Genomic DNA, 18,540 nt, shown 5'->3' with positions numbered 1-18,540 from the left:
ACAAGGGAAAATAAAAACAAAGATTTTGCCACCCTTACCTTGTAAAGTAAGAGAACGGATGCCTTCTGAAAGAAAAAAAAAGTCTTTGCTGTCATCTAGCGAAAGCCCCAGTGGCCTAATGGATAAGGCACTGGCCTCCTAAGCCAGGGACTGTGGGTTCGAGTCCCATCTGGGGTGTTTGAGATCTTGCTTGACTCTTTCAAGTCACATCTAAAGCAAGGCTTTAGAATAAAACCTTTAGGACTTCCCTTTCCTGTTGCCTTAATTAATATGCGTGCCTTCTCCTAGTAGAACTCAGATTAGTTCAGCAGCATGCTATCAACTGAATGGAAACTTCTGCAAGATGGCTACAAGTCCTCTTGTCCAAAACCAAATCTCCTGCAATGTTTCTGCCAAACAATATGTTCAACTCCCCACAAAGGAAACGCTGCTTTTATTAGGAAAGAGCTTTGCATTTTCTCCGACATTCTCCAGACATCCCATTGTGGCATGCAAATCCGGTGGCCTAAAATCTTCAAGCAAAAAAGCCACCCTGACAAGTATCGTTGGTAAGCTTAATTTGCAGGAAGGCATTTTATGTCCTTGTTGTGCCAGTTTCAGAAATGTTTTTCCTGATGTATCAACATGTATACGAATAGCAATCAGAATCGCTCCTTAGAGGTGTGCTTCCTTTGCTTCATATGACATGGTGTTGTTGCATTTGTTGAGATTCACACTGATAGCCACTGCTTTGGGACACATTCAGAAGTCTTCTTGCCGCAAGCAGTCAGAAATAGAATCTGACGTGGATCGGCAGATTTTCTGAAAAATAGAGCATCAAAATGCTCAACACAGTTGCTGGATAGTGGCATTTCAAATGTATTAACAACTCTTGTGTTTTATCTGGGTTTACCCACAAACGGACCTTGATCCAAAGGTACTTGGTATTACCTGCCACTTCTTGCTTTACAGTGGATATTTAGTAACTTTTCAAACATGCATGAATATATCCCTAACACGTCACGATAGCAGTTGCAATATCATTTTTTCTTTCAAAAAAGTTCTACTTTTATTTTTTAAATACTGTCCTTGAGCTCCAGTCAAGTGGATTTGGCGGTGTTTTTTTTTTTTCTAGGAGTACTTATATGCTACCATTTCTTGCTATGAGAGAAAAAATATTCTCTTTTGTCTGGGATAAGCACGATTTTAGGTTTCGGATCACTTGAAGGCCTATTTGAAACCAAGGAGACATGGGTGATGGATTTCCTTGATGGCTTCTGTGCTCCAGTGGCGCAATCGGTCAGCGCGCGGTACTTATATGGCAGTATCTGTTGAGCAATGCCGAGGTTGTGAGTTCGAGCTTCACCTGGAGCATGCAGTTTCTTGCTTTTTGCCTTTATTCATGGAAAATGTAATCTGCACTTGCACCCTATGGCCTGAGAACTTTACAACAGGGCAATAAGCGCCCAAAGAAACTCAAGTTTCTTTCCTCAAGGGTGCTTGAATGAGCTGTCTTTCTGTTACACTGACCACATTCTTTAAATTGTGGACCAGAACAGATAAAGAAAATGTGCGCCTTCTACTTGATGAAAAGAGGTGTGGAGAGCTGCGACATGGCTTTTCTCTTTCAGAAAACTCATTCTTCTGACTTTGTAGCTCAAACCGCTTGCAATTCTGTAGCAAGTTTACAAGGGAAAATAAAAACAAAGATTTTGCCACCCTTACCTTGTAAAGTAAGAGAACGGATGCCTTCTGAAAGAAAAAAAAAGTCTTTGCTGTCATCTAGCGAAAGCCCCAGTGGCCTAATGGATAAGGCACTGGCCTCCTAAGCCAGGGATTGTGGGTTCGAGTCCCATCTGGGGTGTTTGAGATCTTGCTTGACTCTTTCAAGTCACATCTAAAGCAAGGCTTTAGAATAAAACCTTTAGGACTTCCCTTTCCTGTTGCCTTAATTAATATGCGTGCCTTCTCCTAGTAGAACTCAGATTAGTTCAGCAGCATGCTATCAACTGAATGGAAACTTCTGCAAGATGGCTACAAGTCCTCTTGTCCAAAACCAAATCTCCTGCAATGTTTCTGCCAAACAATATGTTCAACTCCCCACAAAGGAAACGCTGCTTTTATTAGGAAAGAGCTTTGCATTTTCTCCGACATTCTCCAGACATCCCATTGTGGCATGCAAATCCGGTGGCCTAAAATCTTCAAGCAAAAAAGCCACCCTGACAAGTATCGTTGGTAAGCTTAATTTGCAGGAAGGCATTTTATGTCCTTTTTGTGCCAGTTTCAGAAATGTTTTTCCTGATGTATCAACATGTATACGAATAGCAATCAGAATCGCTCCTTAGAGGTGTGCTTCCTTTGCTTCATATGACATGGTGTTGTTGCATTTGTTGAGATTCACACTGATAGCCACTGCTTTGGGACACATTCAGAAGTCTTCTTGCCGCAAGCAGTCAGAAATAGAATCTGACGTGGATCGGCAGATTTTCTGAAAAATAGAGCATCAAAATGCTCAACACAGTTGCTGGATAGTGGCATTTCAAATGTATTAACAACTCTTGTGTTTTATCTGGGTTTACCCACAAACGGACCTTGATCCAAAGGTACTTGGTATTACCTGCCACTTCTTGCTTTACAGTGGATATTTAGTAACTTTTCAAACATGCATGAATATATCCCTAACACGTCACGATAGCAGTTGCAATATCATTTTTTCTTTCAAAAAAGTTCTACTTTTATTTTTTAAATACTGTCCTTGAGCTCCAGTCAAGTGGATTTGGCGGTGTTTTTTTTTTTCTAGGAGTACTTATATGCTACCATTTCTTGCTATGAGAGAAAAAATATTCTCTTTTGTCTGGGATAAGCACGATTTTAGGTTTCGGATCACTTGAAGGCCTATTTGAAACCAAGGAGACATGGGTGATGGATTTCCGTGATGGCTTCTGTGCTCCAGTGGCGCAATCGGTCAGCGCGCGGTACTTATATGGCAGTATCTGTTGAGCAATGCCGAGGTTGTGAGTTCGAGCCTCACCTGGAGCATGCAGTTTCTTGCTTTTTGCCTTTATTCATGGAAAATGTAATCTGCACTTGCACCCTATGGCCTGAGAACTTTACAACAGGGCAATAAGCGCCCAAAGAAACTCAAGGTTCTTTCCTCAAGGGTGCTTGAATGAGCTGTCTTTCTGTTACACTGACCACATTCTTTAAATTGTGGACCAGAACAGATAAAGAAAATGTGCGCCTTCTACTTGATGAAAAGAGGTGTGGAGAGCTGCGACATGGCTTTTCTCTTTCAGAAAACTCATTCTTCTGACTTTGTAGCTCAAACCGCTTGCAATTCTGTAGCAAGTTTACAAGGGAAAATAAAAACAAAGATTTTGCCACCCTTACCTTGTAAAGTAAGAGAACGGATGCCTTCTGAAAGAAAAAAAAAGTCTTTGCTGTCATCTAGCGAAAGCCCCAGTGGCCTAATGGATAAGGCACTGGCCTCCTAAGCCAGGGACTGTGGGTTCGAGTCCCATCTGGGGTGTTTGAGATCTTGCTTGACTCTTTCAAGTCACATCTAAAGCAAGGCTTTAGAATAAAACCTTTAGGACTTCCCTTTCCTGTTGCCTTAATTAATATGCATGCCTTCTCCTAGTAGAACTCAGATTAGTTCAGCAGCATGCTATCAACTGAATGGAAACTTCTGCAAGATGGCTACAAGTCCTCTTGTCCAAAACCAAATCTCCTGCAATGTTTCTGCCAAACAATATGTTCAACTCCCCACAAAGGAAACGCTGCTTTTATTAGGAAAGAGCTTTGCATTTTCTCCGACATTCTCCAGACATCCCATTGTGGCATGCAAATCCGGTGGCCTAAAATCTTCAAGCAAAAAAGCCACCCTGACAAGTATCGTTGGTAAGCTTAATTTGCAGGAAGGCATTTTATGTCCTTGTTGTGCCAGTTTCAGAAATGTTTTTCCTGATGTATCAACATGTATACGAATAGCAATCAGAATCGCTCCTTAGAGGTGTGCTTCCTTTGCTTCATATGACATGGTGTTGTTGCATTTGTTGAGATTCACACTGATAGCCACTGCTTTGGGACACATTCAGAAGTCTTCTTGCCGCAAGCAGTCAGAAATAGAATCTGACGTGGATCGGCAGATTTTCTGAAAAATAGAGCATCAAAATGCTCAACACAGTTGCTGGATAGTGGCATTTCAAATGTATTAACAACTCTTGTGTTTTATCTGGGTTTACCCACAAACGGACCTTGATCCAAAGGTACTTGGTATTACCTGCCACTTCTTGCTTTACAGTGGATATTTAGTAACTTTTCAAACATGCATGAATATATCCCTAACACGTCACGATAGCAGTTGCAATATCATTTTTTCTTTCAAAAAAGTTCTACTTTTATTTTTTAAATACTGTCCTTGAGCTCCAGTCAAGTGGATTTGGCGGTGTTTTTTTTTTTCTAGGAGTACTTATATGCTACCATTTCTTGCTATGAGAGAAAAAATATTCTCTTTTGTCTGGGATAAGCACGATTTTAGGTTTCGGATCACTTGAAGGCCTATTTGAAACCAAGGAGACATGGGTGCTGGATTTCCGTGATGGCTTCTGTGCTCCAGTGGCGCAATCGGTCAGCGCGCGGTACTTATATGGCAGTATCTGTTGAGCAATGCCGAGGTTGTGAGTTCGAGCCTCACCTGGAGCATGCAGTTTCTTGCTTTTTGCCTTTATTCATGGAAAATGTAATCTGCACTTGCACCCTATGGCCTGAGAACTTTACAACAGGGCAATAAGCGCCCAAAGAAACTCAAGGTTCTTTCCTCAAGGGTGCTTGAATGAGCTGTCTTTCTGTTACACTGACCACATTCTTTAAATTGTGGACCAGAACAGATAAAGAAAATGTGCGCCTTCTACTTGATGAAAAGAGGTGTGGAGAGCTGCGACATGGCTTTTCTCTTTCAGAAAACTCATTCTTCTGACTTTGTAGCTCAAACCGCTTGCAATTCTGTAGCAAGTTTACAAGGGAAAATAAAAACAAAAATTTTGCCACCCTTACCTTGTAAAGTAAGAGAACGGATGCCTTCTGAAAGAAAAAAAAAGTCTTTGCTGTCATCTAGCGAAAGCCCCAGTGGCCTAATGGATAAGGCACTGGCCTCCTAAGCCAGGGATTGTGGGTTCGAGTCCCATCTGGGGTGTTTGAGATCTTGCTTGACTCTTTCAAGTCACATCTAAAGCAAGGCTTTAGAATAAAACCTTTAGGAGTTCCCTTTCCTGTTGCCTTAATTAATATGCGTGCCTTCTCCTAGTAGAACTCAGATTAGTTCAGCAGCATGCTATCAACTGAATGGAAACTTCTGCAAGATGGCTACAAGTCCTCTTGTCCAAAACCAAATCTCCTGCAATGTTTCTGCCAAACAATATGTTCAACTCCCCACAAAGGAAACGCTGCTTTTATTAGGAAAGAGCTTTGCATTTTCTCCGACATTCTCCAGACATCCCATTGTGGCATGCAAATCCGGTGGCCTAAAATCTTCAAGCAAAAAAGCCACCCTGACAAGTATCGTTGGTAAGCTTAATTTGCAGGAAGGCATTTTATGTCCTTGTTGTGCCAGTTTCAGAAATGTTTTTCCTGATGTATCAACATGTATACGAATAGCAATCAGAATCGCTCCTTAGAGGTGTGCTTCCTTTGCTTCTTATGACATGGTGTTGTTGCATTTGTTGAGATTCACACTGATAGCCACTGCTTTGGGACACATTCAGAAGTCTTCTTGCCGCAAGCAGTCAGAAATAGAATCTGACGTGGATCGGCAGATTTTCTGAAAAATAGAGCATCAAAATGCTCAACACAGTTGCTGGATAGTGGCATTTCAAATGTATTAACAACTCTTGTGTTTTATCTGGGTTTACCCACAAACGGACCTTGATCCAAAGGTACTTGGTATTACCTGCCACTTCTTGCTTTACAGTGGATATTTAGTAACTTTTCAAACATGCATGAATATATCCCTAACACGTCACGATAGCAGTTGCAATATCATTTTTTCTTTCAAAAAAGTTCTACTTTTATTTTTTAAATACTGTCCTTGAGCTCCAGTCAAGTGGATTTGGCGGTGTTTTTTTTTTTTTCTAGGAGTACTTATATGCTACCATTTCTTGCTATGAGAGAAAAAATATTCTCTTTTGTCTGGGATAAGCACGATTTTAGGTTTCGGATCACTTGAAGGCCTATTTGAAACCAAGGAGACATGGGTGATGGATTTCCGTGAAGGCTTCTGTGCTCCAGTGGCGCAATCGGTCAGCGCGCGGTACTTATATGGCAGTATCTGTTGAGCAATGCCGAGGTTGTGAGTTCGAGCCTCACCTGGAGCATGCAGTTTCTTGCTTTTTGCCTTTATTCATGGAAAATGTAATCTGCACTTGCACCCTATGGCCTGAGAACTTTACAACAGGGCAATAAGCGCCCAAAGAAACTCAAGGTTCTTTCCTCAAGGGTGCTTGAATGAGCTGTCTTTCTGTTACACTGACCACATTCTTTAAATTGTGGACCAGAACAGATAAAGAAAATGTGCGCCTTCTACTTGATGAAAAGAGGTGTGGAGAGCTGCGACATGGCTTTTCTCTTTCAGAAAACTCATTCTTCTGACTTTGTAGCTCAAACCGCTTGCAATTCTGTAGCAAGTTTACAAGGGAAAATAAAAACAAAGATTTTGCCACCCTTACCTTGTAAAGTAAGAGAACGGATGCCTTCTGAAAGAAAAAAAAAGTCTTTGCTGTCATCTAGCGAAAGCCCCAGTGGCCTAATGGATAAGGCACTGGCCTCCTAAGCCAGGGACTGTGGGTTCGAGTCCCATCTGGGGTGTTTGAGATCTTGCTTGACTCTTTCAAGTCACATCTAAAGCAAGGCTTTAGAATAAAACCTTTAGGACTTCCCTTTCCTGTTGCCTTAATTAATATGCATGCCTAGTAGAACTCAGATTAGTTCAGCAGCATGCTATCAACTGAATGGAAACTTCTGCAAGATGGCTACAAGTCCTCTTGTCCAAAACCAAATCTCCTGCAATGTTTCTGCCAAACAATATGTTCAACTCCCCACAAAGGAAACGCTGCTTTTATTAGGAAAGAGCTTTGCATTTTCTCCGACATTCTCCAGACATCCCATTGTGGCATGCAAATCCGGTGGCCTAAAATCTTCAAGCAAAAATGCCACCCTGACAAGTATCGTTGGTAAGCTTAATTTGCAGGAAGGCATTTTATGTCCTTGTTGTGCCAGTTTCAGAAATGTTTTTCCTGATGTATCAACATGTATACGAATAGCAATCAGAATTGCTCCTTAGAGGTGTGCTTCCTTTGCTTCATATGACATGGTGTTGTTGCATTTGTTGAGATTCACACTGATAGCCACTGCTTTGGGACACATTCAGAAGTCTTCTTGCCGCAAGCAGTCAGAAATAGAATCTGACGTGGATCGGCAGATTTTCTGAAAAATAGAGCATCAAAATGCTCAACACAGTTGCTGGATAGTGGCATTTCAAATGTATTAACAACTCTTGTGTTTTATCTGGGTTTACCCACAAACGGACCTTGATCCAAAGGTACTTGGTATTACCTGCCACTTCTTGCTTTACAGTGGATATTTAGTAACTTTTCAAACATGCATGAATATATCCCTAACACGTCACGATAGCAGTTGCAATATCATTTTTTCTTTCAAAAAAGTTCTACTTTTATTTTTTAAATACTGTCCTTGAGCTCCAGTCAAGTGGATTTGGCGGTGTTTTTTTTTTTTCTAGGAGTACTTATATGCTACCATTTCTTGCTATGAGAGAAAAAATATTCTCTTTTGTCTGGGATAAGCACGATTTTAGGTTTCAGATCACTTGAAGGCCTATTTGAAACCAAGGAGACATGGGTGATGGATTTCCGTGATGGCTTCTGTGCTCCAGTGGCGCAATCGGTCAGCGCGCGGTACTTATATGGCAGTATCTGTTGAGCAATGCCGAGGTTGTGAGTTCGAGCCTCACCTGGAGCATGCAGTTTCTTGCTTTTTGCCTTTATTCATGGAAAATGTAATCTGCACTTGCACCCTATGGCCTGAGAACTTTACAACAGGGCAATAAGCGCCCAAAGAAACTCAAGGTTCTTTCCTCAAGGGTGCTTGAATGAGCTGTCTTTCTGTTACACTGACCACATTCTTTAAATTGTGGACCAGAACAGATAAAGAAAATGTGCGCCTTCTACTTGATGAAAAGAGGTGTGGAGAGCTGCGACATGGCTTTTCTCTTTCAGAAAACTCATTCTTCTGACTTTGTAGCTCAAACCGCTTGCAATTCTGTAGCAAGTTTACAAGGGAAAATAAAAACAAAGATTTTGCCACCCTTACCTTGTAAAGTAAGAGAACGGATGCCTTCTGAAAGAAAAAAAAAGTCTTTGCTGTCATCTAGCGAAAGCCCCAGTGGCCTAATGGATAAGGCACTGGCCTCCTAAGCCAGGGACTGTGGGTTCGAGTCCCATCTGGGGTGTTTGAGATCTTGCTTGACTCTTTCAAGTCACATCTAAAGCAAGGCTTTAGAATAAAACCTTTAGGACTTCCCTTTCCTGTTGCCTTAATTAATATGCATGCCTTCTCCTAGTAGAACTCAGATTAGTTCAGCAGCATGCTATCAACTGAATGGAAACTTCTGCAAGATGGCTACAAGTCCTCTTGTCCAAAACCAAATCTCCTGCAATGTTTCTGCCAAACAATATGTTCAACTCCCCACAAAGGAAACGCTGCTTTTATTAGGAAAGAGCTTTGCATTTTCTCCGACATTCTCCAGACATCCCATTGTGGCATGCAAATCCGGTGGCCTAAAATCTTCAAGCAAAAATGCCACCCTGACAAGTATCGTTGGTAAGCTTAATTTGCAGGAAGGCATTTTATGTCCTTGTTGTGCCAGTTTCAGAAATGTTTTTCCTGATGTATCAACATGTATACGAATAGCAATCAGAATCGCTCCTTAGAGGTGTGCTTCCTTTGCTTCATATGACATGGTGTTGTTGCATTTGTTGAGATTCACACTGATAGCCACTGCTTTGGGACACATTCAGAAGTCTTCTTGCCGCAAGCAGTCAGAAATAGAATCTGACGTGGATCGGCAGATTTTCTGAAAAATAGAGCATCAAAATGCTCAACACAGTTGCTGGATAGTGGCATTTCAAATGTATTAACAACTCTTGTGTTTTATCTGGGTTTACCCACAAACGGACCTTGATCCAAAGGTACTTGGTATTACCTGCCACTTCTTGCTTTACAGTGGATATTTAGTAACTTTTCAAACATGCATGAATATATCCCTAACACGTCACGATAGCAGTTGCAATATCATTTTTTCTTTCAAAAAAGTTCTACTTTTATTTTTTAAATACTGTCCTTGAGCTCCAGTCAAGTGGATTTGGCGGTGTTTTTTTTTTTTCTAGGAGTACTTATATGCTACCATTTCTTGCTATGAGAGAAAAAATATTCTCTTTTGTCTGGGATAAGCACGATTTTAGGTTTCGGATCACTTGAAGGCCTATTTGAAACCAAGGAGACATGGGTGATGGATTTCCGTGATGGCTTCTGTGCTCCAGTGGCGCAATCGGTCAGCGCGCGGTACTTATATGGCAGTATCTGTTGAGCAATGCCGAGGTTGTGAGTTCGAGCCTCACCTGGAGCATGCAGTTTCTTGCTTTTTGCCTTTATTCATGGAAAATGTAATCTGCACTTGCACCCTATGGCCTGAGAACTTTACAACAGGGCAATAAGCGCCCAAAGAAACTCAAGGTTCTTTCCTCAAGGGTGCTTGAATGAGCTGTCTTTCTGTTACACTGACCACATTCTTTAAATTGTGGACCAGAACAGATAAAGAAAATGTGCGCCTTCTACTTGATGAAAAGAGGTGTGGAGAGCTGCGACATGGCTTTTCTCTTTCAGAAAACTCATTCTTCTGACTTTGTAGCTCAAACCGCTTGCAATTCTGTAGCAAGTTTACAAGGGAAAATAAAAACAAAGATTTTGCCACCCTTACCTTGTAAAGTAAGAGAACGGATGCCTTCTGAAAGAAAAAAAAAGTCTTTGCTGTCATCTAGCGAAAGCCCCAGTGGCCTAATGGATAAGGCACTGGCCTCCTAAGCCAGGGATTGTGGGTTCGAGTCCCATCCGGGGTGTTTGAGATCTTGCTTGACTCTTTCAAGTCACATCTAAAGCAAGGCTTTAGAATAAAACCTTTAGGACTTCCCTTTCCTGTTGCCTTAATTAATATGCGTGCCTTCTCCTAGTAGAACTCAGATTAGTTCAGCAGCATGCTATCAACTGAATGGAAACTTCTGCAAGATGGCTACAAGTCCTCTTGTCCAAAACCAAATCTCCTGCAATGTTTCTGCCAAACAATATGTTCAACTCCCCACAAAGGAAACGCTGCTTTTATTAGGAAAGAGCTTTGCATTTTCTCCGACATTCTCCAGACATCCCATTGTGGCATGCAAATCCGGTGGCCTAAAATCTTCAAGCAAAAAAGCCACCCTGACAAGTATCGTTGGTAAGCTTAATTTGCAGGAAGGCATTTTATGTCCTTGTTGTGCCAGTTTCAGAAATGTTTTTCCTGATGTATCAACATGTATACGAATAGCAATCAGAATTGCTCCTTAGAGGTGTGCTTCCTTTGCTTCATATGACATGGTGTTGTTGCATTTGTTGAGATTCACACTGATAGCCACTGCTTTGGGACACATTCAGAAGTCTTCTTGCCGCAAGCAGTCAGAAATAGAATCTGACGTGGATCGGCAGATTTTCTGAAAAATAGAGCATCAAAATGCTCAACACAGTTGCTGGATAGTGGCATTTCAAATGTATTAACAACTCTTGTGTTTTATCTGGGTTTACCCACAAACGGACCTTGATCCAAAGGTACTTGGTATTACCTGCCACTTCTTGCTTTACAGTGGATATTTAGTAACTTTTCAAACATGCATGAATATATCCCTAACACGTCACGATAGCAGTTGCAATATCATTTTTTCTTTCAAAAAAGTTCTACTTTTATTTTTTAAATACTGTCCTTGAGCTCCAGTCAAGTGGATTTGGCGGTGTTTTTTTTTTTTCTAGGAGTACTTATATGCTACCATTTCTTGCTATGAGAGAAAAAATATTCTCTTTTGTCTGGGATAAGCACGATTTTAGGTTTCGGATCACTTGAAGGCCTATTTGAAACCAAGGAGACATGGGTGATGGATTTCCGTGATGGCTTCTGTGCTCCAGTGGCGCAATCGGTCAGCGCGCGGTACTTATATGGCAGTATCTGTTGAGCAATGCCGAGGTTGTGAGTTCGAGCCTCACCTGGAGCATGCAGTTTCTTGCTTTTTGCCTTTATTCATGGAAAATGTAATCTGCACTTGCACCCTATGGCCTGAGAACTTTACAACAGGGCAATAAGCGCCCAAAGAAACTCAAGGTTCTTTCCTCAAGGGTGCTTGAATGAGCTGTCTTTCTGTTACACTGACCACATTCTTTAAATTGTGGACCAGAACAGATAAAGAAAATGTGCGCCTTCTACTTGATGAAAAGAGGTGTGGAGAGCTGCGACATGGCTTTTCTCTTTCAGAAAACTCATTCTTCTGACTTTGTAGCTCAAACCGCTTGCAATTCTGTAGCAAGTTTACAAGGGAAAATAAAAACAAAGATTTTGCCACCCTTACCTTGTAAAGTAAGAGAACGGATGCCTTCTGAAAGAAAAAAAAAGTCTTTGCTGTCATCTAGCGAAAGCCCCAGTGGCCTAATGGATAAGGCACTGGCCTCCTAAGCCAGGGATTGTGGGTTCGAGTCCCATCTGGGGTGTTTGAGATCTTGCTTGACTCTTTCAAGTCACATCTAAAGCAAGGCTTTAGAATAAAACCTTTAGGACTTCCCTTTCCTGTTGCCTTAATTAATATGCGTGCCTTCTCCTAGTAGAACTCAGATTAGTTCAGCAGCATGCTATCAACTGAATGGAAACTTCTGCAAGATGGCTACAAGTCCTCTTGTCCAAAACCAAATCTCCTGCAATGTTTCTGCCAAACAATATGTTCAACTCCCCACAAAGGAAACGCTGCTTTTATTAGGAAAGAGCTTTGCATTTTCTCCGACATTCTCCAGACATCCCATTGTGGCATGCAAATCCGGTGGCCTAAAATCTTCAAGCAAAAAAGCCACCCTGACAAGTATCGTTGGTAAGCTTAATTTGCAGGAAGGCATTTTATGTCCTTGTTGTGCCAGTTTCAGAAATGTTTTTCCTGATGTATCAACATGTATACGAATAGCAATCAGAATCGCTCCTTAGAGGTGTGCTTCCTTTGCTTCATATGACATGGTGTTGTTGCATTTGTTGAGATTCACACTGATAGCCACTGCTTTGGGACACATTCAGAAGTCTTCTTGCCGCAAGCAGTCAGAAATAGAATCTGACGTGGATCGGCAGATTTTCTGAAAAATAGAGCATCAAAATGCTCAACACAGTTGCTGGATAGTGGCATTTCAAATGTATTAACAACTCTTGTGTTTTATCTGGGTTTACCCACAAACGGACCTTGATCCAAAGGTACTTGGTATTACCTGCCACTTCTTGCTTTACAGTGGATATTTAGTAACTTTTCAAACATGCATGAATATATCCCTAACACGTCACGATAGCAGTTGCAATATCATTTTTTCTTTCAAAAAAGTTCTACTTTTATTTTTTAAATACTGTCCTTGAGCTCCAGTCAAGTGGATTTGGCGGTGTTTTTTTTTTTTCTAGGAGTACTTATATGCTACCATTTCTTGCTATGAGAGAAAAAATATTCTCTTTTGTCTGGGATAAGCACGATTTTAGGTTTCGGATCACTTGAAGGCCTATTTGAAACCAAGGAGACATGGGTGATGGATTTCCGCGATGGCTTCTGTGCTCCAGTGGCGCAATCGGTCAGCGCGCGGTACTTATATGGCAGTATCTGTTGAGCAATGCCGAGGTTGTGAGTTCGAGCCTCACCTGGAGCATGCAGTTTCTTGCTTTTTGCCTTTATTCATGGAAAATGTAATCTGCACTTGCACCCTATGGCCTGAGAACTTTACAACAGGGCAATAAGCGCCCAAAGAAACTCAAGGTTCTTTCCTCAAGGGTGCTTGAATGAGCTGTCTTTCTGTTACACTGACCACATTCTTTAAATTGTGGACCAGAACAGATAAAGAAAATGTGCGCCTTCTACTTGATGAAAAGAGGTGTGGAGAGCTGCGACATGGCTTTTCTCTTTCAGAAAACTCATTCTTCTGACTTTGTAGCTCAAACCGCTTGCAATTCTGTAGCAAGTTTACAAGGGAAAATAAAAACAAAGATTTTGCCACCCTTACCTTGTAAAGTAAGAGAACGGATGCCTTCTGAAAGAAAAAAAAAGTCTTTGCTGTCATCTAGTGAAAGCCCCAGTGGCCTAATGGATAAGGCACTGGCCTCCTAAGCCAGGGACTGTGGGTTCGAGTCCCATCTGGGGTGTTTGAGATCTTGCTTGACTCTTTCAAGTCACATCTAAAGCAAGGCTTTAGAATAAAACCTTTAGGACTTCCCTTTCCTGTTGCCTTAATTAATATGCATGCCTTCTCCTAGTAGAACTCAGATTAGTTCAGCAGCATGCTATCAACTGAATGGAAACTTCTGCAAGATGGCTACAAGTCCTCTTGTCCAAAACCAAATCTCCTGCAATGTTTCTGCCAAACAATATGTTCAACTCCCCACAAAGGAAACGCTGCTTTTATTAGGAAAGAGCTTTGCATTTTCTCCGACATTCTCCAGACATCCCATTGTGGCATGCAAATCCGGTGGCCTAAAATCTTCAAGCAAAAAAGCCACCCTGACAAGTATCGTTGGTAAGCTTAATTTGCAGGAAGGCATTTTATGTCCTTGTTGTGCCAGTTTCAGAAATGTTTTTCCTGATGTATCAACATGTATACGAATAGCAATCAGAATCGCTCCTTAGAGGTGTGCTTCCTTTGCTTCATATGACATGGTGTTGTAGCATTTGTTGAGATTCACACTGATAGCCACTGCTTTGGGACACATTCAGAAGTCTTCTTGCCGCAAGCAGTCAGAAATAGAATCTGACGTGGATCGGCAGATTTTCTGAAAAATAGAGCATCAAAATGCTCAACACAGTTGCTGGATAGTGGCATTTCAAATGTATTAACAACTCTTGTGTTTTATCTGGGTTTACCCACAAACGGACCTTGATCCAAAGGTACTTGGTATTACCTGCCACTTCTTGCTTTACAGTGGATATTTAGTAACTTTTCAAACATGCATGAATATATCCCTAACACGTCACGATAGCAGTTGCAATATCATTTTTTCTTTCAAAAAAGTTCTACTTTTATTTTTTAAATACTGTCCTTGAGCTCCAGTCAAGTGGATTTGGCGGTGTTTTTTTTTTTTTCTAGGAGTACTTATATGCTACCATTTCTTGCTATGAGAGAAAAAATATTCTCTTTTGTCTGGGATAAGCACGATTTTAGGTTTCGGATCACTTGAAGGCCTATTTGAAACCAAGGAGACATGGGTGATGGATTTCCGTGATGGCTTCTGTGCTCCAGTGGCGCAATCGGTCAGCGCGCGGTACTTATATGGCAGTATCTGTTGAGCAATGCCGAGGTTGTGAGTTCGAGCCTCACCTGGAGCATGCAGTTTCTTGCTTTTTGCCTTTATTCATGGAAAATGTAATCTGCACTTGCACCCTATGGCCTGAGAACTTTACAACAGGGCAATAAGCGCCCAAAGAAACTCAAGGTTCTTTCCTCAAGGGTGCTTGAATGAGCTGTCTTTCTGTTACACTGACCACATTCTTTAAATTGTGGACCAGAACAGATAAAGAAAATGTGCGCCTTCTACTTGATGAAAAGAGGTGTGGAGAGCTGCGACATGGCTTTTCTCTTTCAGAAAACTCATTCTTCTGACTTTGTAGCTCAAACCGCTTGCAATTCTGTAGCAAGTTTACAAGGGAAAATAAAAACAAAGATTTTGCCACCCTTACCTTGTAAAGTAAGAGAACGGATGCCTTCTGAAAGAAAAAAAAAGTCTTTGCTGTCATCTAGCGAAAGCCCCAGTGGCCTAATGGATAAGGCACTGGCCTCCTAAGCCAGGGACTGTGGGTTCGACTTTCAAGTCACATCTAAAGCAAGGCTTTAGAATAAAACCTTTAGGACTTCCCTTTCCTGTTGCCTTAATTAATATGCATGCCTTCTCCTAGTAGAACTCAGATTAGTTCAGCAGCATGCTATCAACTGAATGGAAACTTCTGCAAGATGGCTACAAGTCCTCTTGTCCAAAACCAAATCTCCTGCAATGTTTCTGCCAAACAATATGTTCAACTCCCCACAAAGGAAACGCTGCTTTTATTAGGAAAGAGCTTTGCATTTTCTCCGACATTCTCCACACATCCCATTGTGGCATGCAAATCCGGTGGCCTAAAATCTTCAAGAAAAAATGCCACCCTGACAAGTATCGTTGGTAAGCTTAATTTGCAGGAAGGCATTTTATGTCCTTGTTGTGCCAGTTTCAGAAATGTTTTTCCTGATGTATCAACATGTATACGAATAGCAATCAGAATTGCTCCTTAGAGGTGTGCTTCCTTTGCTTCATATGACATGGTGTTGTTGCATTTGTTGAGATTCACACTGATAGCCACTGCTTTGGGACACATTCAGAAGTCTTCTTGCCGCAAGCAGTCAGAAATAGAATCTGACGTGGATCGGCAGATTTTCTGAAAAATAGAGCATCAAAATGCTCAACACAGTTGCTGGATAGTGGCATTTCAAATGTATTAACAACTCTTGTGTTTTATCTGGGTTTACCCACAAACGGACCTTGATCCAAAGGTACTTGGTATTACCTGCCACTTCTTGCTTTACAGTGGATATTTAGTAACTTTTCAAACATGCATGAATATATCCCTAACACGTCACGATAGCAGTTGCAATATCATTTTTTCTTTCAAAAAAGTTCTACTTTTATTTTTTAAATACTGTCCTTGAGCTCCAGTCAAGTGGATTTGGCGGTGTTTTTTTTTTTTCTAGGAGTACTTATATGCTACCATTTCTTGCTATGAGAGAAAAAATATTCTCTTTTGTCTGGGATAAGCACGATTTTAGGTTTCGGATCACTTGAAGGCCTATTTGAAACCAAGGAGACATGGGTGATGGATTTCCGTGATGGCTTCTGTGCTCCAGTGGCGCAATCGGTCAGCGCGCGGTACTTATATGGCAGTATCTGTTGAGCAATGCCGAGGTTGTGAGTTCGAGCCTCACCTGGAGCATGCAGTTTCTTGCTTTTTGCCTTTATTCATGGAAAATGTAATCTGCACTTGCACCCTATGGCCTGAGAACTTTACAACAGGGCAATAAGCGCCCAAAGAAACTCAAGGTTCTTTCCTCAAGGGTGCTTGAATGAGCTGTCTTTCTGTTACACTGACCACATTCTTTAAATTGTGGACCAGAACAGATAAAGAAAATGTGCGCCTTCTACTTGATGAAAAGAGGTGTGGAGAGCTGCGACATGGCTTTTCTCTTTCAGAAAACTCATTCTTCTGACTTTGTAGCTCAAACCGCTTGCAATTCTGTAGCAAGTTTACAAGGGAAAATAAAAACAAAGATTTTGCCACCCTTACCTTGTAAAGTAAGAGAACGGATGCCTTCTGAAAGAAAAAAAAAGTCTTTGCTGTCATCTAGCGAAAGCCCCAGTGGCCTAATGGATAAGGCACTGGCCTCCTAAGCCAGGGATTGTGGGTTCGAGTCCCATCTGGGGTGTTTGAGATCTTGCTTGACTCTTTCAAGTCACATCTAAAACAAGGCTTTAGAATAAAACCTTTAGGACTTCCCTTTCCTGTTGCCTTAATTAATATGCGTGCCTTCTCCTAGTAGAACTCAGATTAGTTCAGCAGCATGCTATCAACTGAATGGAAACTTCTGCAAGATGGCTACAAGTCCTCTTGTCCAAAACCAAATCTCCTGCAATGTTTCTGCCAAACAATATGTTCAACTCCAAACAAAGGAAACGCTGCTTTTATTAGGAAAGAGCTTTGCATTTTCTCCGACATTCTCCAGACATCCCATTGTGGCATGCAAATCCGGTGGCCTAAAATCTTCAAGCAAAAAAGCCACCCTGACAAGTATCGTTGGTAAGCTTAATTTGCAGGAAGGCATTTTATGTCCTTTTTGTGCCAGTTTCAGAAATGTTTTTCCTGATGTATCAACATGTATACGAATAGCAATCAGAATCGCTCCTTAGAGGTGTGCTTCCTTTGCTTCATATGACATGGTGTTGTTGCATTTGTTGAGATTCACACTGATAGCCACTGCTTTGGGACACATTCAGAAGTCTTCTTGCCGCAAGCAGTCAGAAATAGAATCTGACGTGGATCGGCAGATTTTCTGAAAAATAGAGCATCAAAATGCTCAACACAGTTGCTGGATAGTGGCATTTCAAATGTATTAACAACTCTTGTGTTTTATCTGGGTTTACCCACAAACGGACCTTGATCCAAAGGTACTTGGTATTACCTGCCACTTCTTGCTTTACAGTGGATATTTAGTAACTTTTCAAACATGCATGAATATATCCCTAACACGTCACGATAGCAGTTGCAATATCATTTTTTCTTTCAAAAAAGTTCTACTTTTATTTTTTAAATACTGTCCTTGAGCTCCAGTCAAGTGGATTTGGCGGTGTTTTTTTTTTTCTAGGAGTACTTATATGCTACCATTTCTTGCTATGAGAGAAAAAATATTCTCTTTTGTCTGGGATAAGCACGATTTTAGGTTTCGGATCACTTGAAGGCCTATTTGAAACCAAGGAGACATGGGTGATGGATTTCCGTGATGGCTTCTGTGCTCCAGTGGCGCAATCGGTCAGCGCGCGGTACTTATATGGCAGTATCTGTTGAGCAATGCCGAGGTTGTGAGTTCGAGCCTCACCTGGAGCATGCAGTTTCTTGCTTTTTGCCTTTATTCATGGAAAATGTAATCTGCACTTGCACCCTATGGCCTGAGAACTTTACAACAGGGCAATAAGCGCCCAAAGAAACTCAAGGTTCTTTCCTCAAGGGTGCTTGAATGAGCTGTCTTTCTGTTACACTGACCACATTCTTTAAATTGTGGACCAGAACAGATAAAGAAAATGTGCGCCTTCTACTTGATGAAAAGAGGTGTGGAGAGCTGCGACATGGCTTTTCTCTTTCAGAAAACTCATTCTTCTGACTTTGTAGCTCAAACCGCTTGCAATTCTGTAGCAAGTTTACAAGGGAAAATAAAAACAAAGATTTTGCCACCCTTACCTTGTAAAGTAAGAGAACGGATGCCTTCTGAAAGAAAAAAAAAGTCTTTGCTGTCATCTAGCGAAAGCCCCAGTGGCCTAATGGATAAGGCACTGGCCTCCTAAGCCAGGGATTGTGGGTTCGAGTCCCATCTGGGGTGTTTGAGATCTTGCTTGACTCTTTCAAGTCACATCTAAAGCAAGGCTTTAGAATAAAACCTTTAGGAGTTCCCTTTCCT

General features: G+C 41.4%; 21 non-coding genes across 21 annotated transcripts; all 21 read left to right on the top strand.

Annotated features, from left to right (window-relative positions):
• Positions 1-104: 104 nt before the first annotated feature.
• On the top strand, positions 105-177 carry TRNAR-CCU (transfer RNA arginine (anticodon CCU)). The gene has a single exon. It is a non-coding gene; the product is annotated as a tRNA-Arg (tRNA).
• A 1,593-nt stretch (positions 178-1,770) lies between these two features.
• On the top strand, positions 1,771-1,843 carry TRNAR-CCU (transfer RNA arginine (anticodon CCU)). The gene has a single exon. It is a non-coding gene; the product is annotated as a tRNA-Arg (tRNA).
• A 1,082-nt stretch (positions 1,844-2,925) lies between these two features.
• On the top strand, positions 2,926-3,018 carry TRNAI-UAU (transfer RNA isoleucine (anticodon UAU)). The gene is given in 2 exon segments: positions 2,926-2,963; positions 2,983-3,018. It is a non-coding gene; the product is annotated as a tRNA-Ile (tRNA).
• A 417-nt stretch (positions 3,019-3,435) lies between these two features.
• TRNAR-CCU (transfer RNA arginine (anticodon CCU)) lies at positions 3,436-3,508 on the top strand. The gene has a single exon. It is a non-coding gene; the product is annotated as a tRNA-Arg (tRNA).
• A 1,082-nt stretch (positions 3,509-4,590) lies between these two features.
• Positions 4,591-4,683, top strand: TRNAI-UAU (transfer RNA isoleucine (anticodon UAU)). Its single transcript is given in 2 exon segments — positions 4,591-4,628; positions 4,648-4,683. It is a non-coding gene; the product is annotated as a tRNA-Ile (tRNA).
• A 417-nt stretch (positions 4,684-5,100) lies between these two features.
• On the top strand, positions 5,101-5,173 carry TRNAR-CCU (transfer RNA arginine (anticodon CCU)). The gene has a single exon. It is a non-coding gene; the product is annotated as a tRNA-Arg (tRNA).
• A 1,084-nt stretch (positions 5,174-6,257) lies between these two features.
• Positions 6,258-6,350, top strand: TRNAI-UAU (transfer RNA isoleucine (anticodon UAU)). The gene is given in 2 exon segments: positions 6,258-6,295; positions 6,315-6,350. It is a non-coding gene; the product is annotated as a tRNA-Ile (tRNA).
• A 417-nt stretch (positions 6,351-6,767) lies between these two features.
• Positions 6,768-6,840, top strand: TRNAR-CCU (transfer RNA arginine (anticodon CCU)). Its single transcript has one exon. It is a non-coding gene; the product is annotated as a tRNA-Arg (tRNA).
• Positions 6,841-7,917: 1,077 nt separating this feature from the next.
• Positions 7,918-8,010, top strand: TRNAI-UAU (transfer RNA isoleucine (anticodon UAU)). The gene is given in 2 exon segments: positions 7,918-7,955; positions 7,975-8,010. It is a non-coding gene; the product is annotated as a tRNA-Ile (tRNA).
• A 417-nt stretch (positions 8,011-8,427) lies between these two features.
• TRNAR-CCU (transfer RNA arginine (anticodon CCU)) lies at positions 8,428-8,500 on the top strand. The gene has a single exon. It is a non-coding gene; the product is annotated as a tRNA-Arg (tRNA).
• Positions 8,501-9,583: 1,083 nt separating this feature from the next.
• Positions 9,584-9,676, top strand: TRNAI-UAU (transfer RNA isoleucine (anticodon UAU)). The gene is given in 2 exon segments: positions 9,584-9,621; positions 9,641-9,676. It is a non-coding gene; the product is annotated as a tRNA-Ile (tRNA).
• A 417-nt stretch (positions 9,677-10,093) lies between these two features.
• On the top strand, positions 10,094-10,166 carry TRNAR-CCU (transfer RNA arginine (anticodon CCU)). Its single transcript has one exon. It is a non-coding gene; the product is annotated as a tRNA-Arg (tRNA).
• A 1,083-nt stretch (positions 10,167-11,249) lies between these two features.
• TRNAI-UAU (transfer RNA isoleucine (anticodon UAU)) lies at positions 11,250-11,342 on the top strand. Its single transcript is given in 2 exon segments — positions 11,250-11,287; positions 11,307-11,342. It is a non-coding gene; the product is annotated as a tRNA-Ile (tRNA).
• Positions 11,343-11,759: 417 nt separating this feature from the next.
• On the top strand, positions 11,760-11,832 carry TRNAR-CCU (transfer RNA arginine (anticodon CCU)). The gene has a single exon. It is a non-coding gene; the product is annotated as a tRNA-Arg (tRNA).
• A 1,083-nt stretch (positions 11,833-12,915) lies between these two features.
• Positions 12,916-13,008, top strand: TRNAI-UAU (transfer RNA isoleucine (anticodon UAU)). Its single transcript is given in 2 exon segments — positions 12,916-12,953; positions 12,973-13,008. It is a non-coding gene; the product is annotated as a tRNA-Ile (tRNA).
• Positions 13,009-13,425: 417 nt separating this feature from the next.
• Positions 13,426-13,498, top strand: TRNAR-CCU (transfer RNA arginine (anticodon CCU)). Its single transcript has one exon. It is a non-coding gene; the product is annotated as a tRNA-Arg (tRNA).
• A 1,084-nt stretch (positions 13,499-14,582) lies between these two features.
• TRNAI-UAU (transfer RNA isoleucine (anticodon UAU)) lies at positions 14,583-14,675 on the top strand. The gene is given in 2 exon segments: positions 14,583-14,620; positions 14,640-14,675. It is a non-coding gene; the product is annotated as a tRNA-Ile (tRNA).
• A 1,539-nt stretch (positions 14,676-16,214) lies between these two features.
• TRNAI-UAU (transfer RNA isoleucine (anticodon UAU)) lies at positions 16,215-16,307 on the top strand. Its single transcript is given in 2 exon segments — positions 16,215-16,252; positions 16,272-16,307. It is a non-coding gene; the product is annotated as a tRNA-Ile (tRNA).
• Positions 16,308-16,724: 417 nt separating this feature from the next.
• Positions 16,725-16,797, top strand: TRNAR-CCU (transfer RNA arginine (anticodon CCU)). The gene has a single exon. It is a non-coding gene; the product is annotated as a tRNA-Arg (tRNA).
• Positions 16,798-17,879: 1,082 nt separating this feature from the next.
• TRNAI-UAU (transfer RNA isoleucine (anticodon UAU)) lies at positions 17,880-17,972 on the top strand. Its single transcript is given in 2 exon segments — positions 17,880-17,917; positions 17,937-17,972. It is a non-coding gene; the product is annotated as a tRNA-Ile (tRNA).
• A 417-nt stretch (positions 17,973-18,389) lies between these two features.
• Positions 18,390-18,462, top strand: TRNAR-CCU (transfer RNA arginine (anticodon CCU)). The gene has a single exon. It is a non-coding gene; the product is annotated as a tRNA-Arg (tRNA).
• The last annotated feature ends 78 nt before the right edge of the window (positions 18,463-18,540 follow it).

Source organism: Lithobates pipiens, unplaced genomic scaffold (genome assembly GCF_037356315.1).
Source record: "Lithobates pipiens isolate NorthernLeopardFrog02 unplaced genomic scaffold, aLitPip1_a1.2 Scaffold_8, whole genome shotgun sequence".
Lineage (NCBI taxonomy): Eukaryota > Metazoa > Chordata > Amphibia > Anura > Ranidae > Lithobates > Lithobates pipiens.
Note: the sequence above shows the minus strand (reverse complement) of the source record. Positions and strands in the feature narration are given on the sequence as shown.